The sequence below is a fragment of the Empidonax traillii genome, unplaced genomic scaffold (genome assembly GCF_003031625.1).
Source record: "Empidonax traillii isolate 1590-97213 ecotype Southwest subspecies unplaced genomic scaffold, ASM303162v1 scaffold862:size387690, whole genome shotgun sequence".
NCBI lineage: Eukaryota > Metazoa > Chordata > Aves > Passeriformes > Tyrannidae > Empidonax > Empidonax traillii.
The window spans coordinates 184,991-189,836 of NW_020956055.1; the positions used below are offsets into that span (position 1 = coordinate 184,991).

The 4,846-nt window shown below is 41.4% G+C and overlaps 1 protein-coding gene across 1 annotated transcript in view; it reads left to right on the forward strand.

The window, feature by feature from the left end:
* LOC114067099 (MDS1 and EVI1 complex locus protein-like) overlaps window positions 1-4,846 on the forward strand; it is a 295,001-nt gene that overhangs the window by 95,491 nt on the left and 194,664 nt on the right. The gene's annotated exons all lie outside the window — the stretch shown is intronic.

Here is a 4,846-nt window from a genome sequence, read left to right on the forward strand (position 1 = left end):
TAATATGGAATTAGAAAAAAATGAGCTTGATGATGGCCCTTATGGCCAGCAATTTGCTCTCTGGAACACATTTCTAAATTCCCTGTGATAGAAACAAATAGAGGTTTAACAATGTCAGATGAAGATGTAAATAGAATAATGTCCTAAACAATCTCATTACAAGTCCTAGTGCAGTCAATATAATCAGTCTGAAATCTGGCAAGTGGGTAGAAAAATACCCCTTTTGCAAGAACTACATTTATTCAAACATTTCTACAACTATTAATATCACTGACTTGAGGCACAAATACAGGTTAGTGCCTTTGGGCCCGGGTATCTTAAACATTAAAATTTATTATTATTATTTATTTTTATTAGCTTCATGTGGCAGAAGATTTATAATATTTTAGTTTTTATTAAGTACTTGTGGTTTTTAAGACTGATCATAATTGTTGCTGGGCAAATCTCAAAAGGGGAAGAGGATTGGCTGGTTTAGTTTTGATTAAACTCTCAGAAGTTTGGGCATTTGTCCAAACTGTCTCAACCTCCTGCCTTTCTGGTATGGGCCTGCATATCTTCAGAGGATAGACTTTTATTTTTCTTTTTATCTTTTCCCTTGGTTTTTCATTTCTTTTGTGAAGGTTCCTGTCCTCCTTCTGTTTGGGCCAGACGCATGGTAGAGTATTTTGGTATATCTGCTTCTGAATATGACCTGGGAAAGGCAGCCAGGAAGAGAGTTCAAAAAGTTTGCAGCAAGTAATTAAAAAGAAGTTATCTGTATCCCTTAGCTGTTAACCCTTAAAAGCCTGGTTCAGTTTGGAATTTATGCTATCTAATAATCATAGAATCACAGAATATCTAGAGTTGAAAGGCACCCATAAGGATCATTGAGTCCAGCTCCATATATGTCTGTATTTTGAGCTGCAGACACATCATGGCCTTTCAGAGATAAATCGTTGGATAAATATTTTCAACAGAGACACAAAAAGAAAAATATGAATGGTTCCTTGTTAACAGAGTGCATTTTTGTCTACTTAGCTCTACTGCCAAATATTTCAGTGGTCTTCTCACTTGCATTCTTCAGAACCGTGCATGAAGAACATCTTCACATTACAGGTCATTTTGACAAACATGTAGTAAATGCTTTTCCTGCAATGCCGCATCATTAGATCACAGGAAAATAAGCCAGGAAATGTCCTACTATAGCTCCCTGTTAATTCAGTTCTGCAAATCGATTCCTGTGGCTTCACAACATGTCTTGGAAACAAAAGGCAGGTTCTAGAGCAGTGCATATTTTGTTTTGCAGGTGTTTTGCATACACAAGGAGATGCACGAAATTTATTCGTCCCGTGGTTTTCAAAGTATCTTAAAGGAAAATTTCAATGTGGCCAAGTTCTTGGAAGGAGCCGCGTTGAACTGGTGGGCTTCTCTTACGATGTTGTTTTGGGTACAGGCAAGTGTTGAGGAGGAGAGGTGCACAGGCGGGGCAGTTTTTGTATGGGTTGTGTCCATCATAGTCTGGAGAACCTGGATTTCTCCCTGATGGAAAAACCCGCATGCTTCCTCCCCTCCTGGAGGGGCAAAATGTGTCCTCAGTGCCTGGTACTACCGTGGAGCACACGATCTCCAGTTTGAGAGCTGTACTCAGCTCGTCTGCTTTGTGTAAGTTTTTTTGTGGGGCACTGAGCAGACCTTTATTCCTTTCTTCAGCAAGAACAACTTTCTCCATTTCCTCTCAAGCACAGGCTTTTGCTGTTATAATCACACAATTCCACCTGGGTTAAAACTGAAAAGGGTTTCTAATTGGATCCAGGCTAGTATCAGGCCAGCACACAGTGGTTTTCCAGCGTGACTGGGATATTCCACCTTCTGCCAAGCAAAAGGACACAGTTTTTGCTGTAAAATCCCCACGATTTTCACTTGGAAAAAAAAACACAAACAAACCCCTTTTTCCTTAAGAAAACCAGAATAATGTATATAATAAAAATATTTTATACAGGCCTGTATTTTGATAGTTTGGGAATGATGCTTTACCAGATGCTTTCTGGTCACTGGTAGGTTTTGGTGGTGCTGACAGCTTTGTGCACAAACCCACCAGCCGTGTCTGAGCCGCGACCACCAAGCGTTTGCATTCGGTCACCTTCTTCCAGTGCTGAGTTTTAAGTGCTGCAGCATTATGTAGTTTTATTATTTTAATAGATGAGAGAGGCCTGTGATCAATAGCAGGGATGCTTTTATCTTAATCATCCATCCCTCATTCATAAATATGGAGATTTTCAGCCTCCCTTAACATTGCCTGTGATCTTCTGTGGTGTGGTAAAAGGGACCAAAGTAATTTCACCATCCCTAAAATGCCATAAAAGTAGTGGTCAGGTTATATTAATTTTGCCAACCATATTATTGAGCATATCTGTTTAAAAGGTGTTGGGAAGGTTCTTTTTTCCCCCTGACAACTTTCTGCCCCTAAATCTCTTGTATCAGTTCAGGATGGCACAGAAAAGGTGTAACCTACGTGCAGCACTGAGCCAATACGTGGCCAACCTGTGAAATACATGGGTGAATATTTCCTTGAACCAAACCAGAATCAGTGACCTTAAAACCCCCTGATTTCTCTGAAGTGGAGGCTCAGATCTAACATGTCCGTTTTCCAAAACTGAAATTAATGTTTTTGTAAATGGTCAGCTTTATTATATTTATGTAGGGAGCGTGCCAGGGTTGGAAATCTGTTAAAAACAACCAGCAACGTTTGTTAACCGCTGAATGAAAGGCAAAAGGAACATTTGGGATTTTTTGCTCTACTCATCGATTTCTAAGGTGTGAGTGCAAAAGATTTTAAGGTAATTTCTTAGTAAGAACAAGGAATTTTACTGTGTCAGTCTGCCAGCTCTTATAAGCATTTTATTACAGAGATAACAACCAGCAAGTGTAAGAGTGCCTCTTAGCTTGCACGCTGCTGGAAATCAGTTTTAAGGCTGATGAAGGAGCCAAAAATTTCAGCCACTGGTAGGCAAGAAAAGGCACTTGCCTTGGTCTTCGAGTATGGGGGTTTTAGTGAAAAAATAGTTGTCAGTTTTTCCTTTTGTATAGAGAAAGCAGAAACAAGAAATAGGAAAAAAGTGTCAGGAGAAACAGTTCAGAGATAACATCTAGAACAAATGGACTTGAAGGCAGGCAGGGTGATGGTGAGGAGAGGAGTTGAAGATGAATTTCTCCCTTTGCTGGCCTTGACTCTGCTGCTTCTGCTTCTCCCACAGGCACCTTCTGGTCCTTCCAACACCCTCTCTGGGCAGGGACCTCAGGAGGAGGCACCCAAAAAATACAGGTTCTCTATATATAAAAATATAGAGAACAGGCTAAACTCTGCTTTTGTGATACCCCCTTTTCTCACCTGTTATCTACAATTTCACCATGTCTGAGGGAAAGGTTATAAATGCTCTGCTCAAGGCTTCTTTATGGAAAAGCTGGAATGAAACAGCACGGAGTACAAGCAGAAGTTTCAGACTCACTGGATGTCTCTTTCTGTCAGATGCCACAGTGTCAGGCTCAAAGCCATTTGTCATCCCTGAATTTCATTATCTGCTCCTTCCCTGTCTTTCAGTCTCACTTTGCTAGGACATTTGTTCACCGTTGACCTCCCTGACAAATAATACACCTTAATTATGTTGGCAAGAGGGGATATGTCATTCCTGGGCCACTTTAATTGTCTATCCGACAGGCGTCCTGCTGCGGCATGTAGCTTCCATGGTATTTTGACCACGATTGCAGGCGTATCTCTGGGCTTACAAAAATAAGACTAAAAGAAAAAAGAAAAAAAAAAATTGCAACTTCTGTTGTGTAACGTCACCTAGTGATTTCTTTGGGCAGGGATTTTTAAATTTTCTATCACTGAGACCCCCCCTATTATGTTTTTACTAAGGTTGTGTGAAATGCGATCTCTATCTGAGCTTCTTTTAAAAACAAAAGGAGGGGGGAAGGGTGTAAAACTAGGCACAAGGTCTTTGTGTAGGATAAATATTGAAATAACTACACGACTGAGGATTAGACAGGAGGATCTCTGAACATAACACACACCTTTGGTAAGCAAATAAAAAGCCCTGAGCCAAACAGCCAAATGCCTTTCCAGACTTCAGAAAGAGTGTACTGTTTAAATCAGCTAATTCTGCTGAATAAATGGGAGAGTGCTCTCAGCCAAAGATTAATCTTTCGGTGTCATCCTCAAATAGAAATTCCTTTTACTGGAATGATAGTGATCCCGGACATTGATGACCTCCATCATAGCCAGCAATGCCTGTCTCACTTGTGATTGCTGATTTTTGTTATCGGGATTACGTGTTGAGCCTTTTTAAAAACACTCATTCGGTGCTCACATGAACCATGCATGGATCTGGGAGGTATGGAAGGCAGGACAGGAAAATGTGAAGTATTTGAACATCATCTCGTTTGCAGCAGTGCTTAATAACTGCGTGGGCAGAGACGTTTGGGCAGAGCACTGTGGGTTGTCACTCTGGCTGATGTCACACAGGTCTGATGGCACAGCCTGGCAAGGGCACTGGGAGCTGCAGCAAGGACAGTTGCGTTTTGCCTGGGATATTCATGGATATTTTGCCTTGACTGCTAGTTCCAGTGGCCCTGTAACAAGATAATAGCTTGCACCAGGCAGCAGCTGAATTTGCATCTGTTTCATATCATTTTTCCCTCCCTCTCTCCACATGGGAACCGTGATGGTTTTGGGGTAGGGAGAGAAGCTCTCACCTCCTTCTTGCCCCCAATAAAGCAGCAAGCCCACCACACAGGTAAGTGCTCCAGCCCCAGCTCCCCACTTTCCACCCAGGGAGAAGGTGAGGTTTTAATTTTGCAAAAAAGGCTC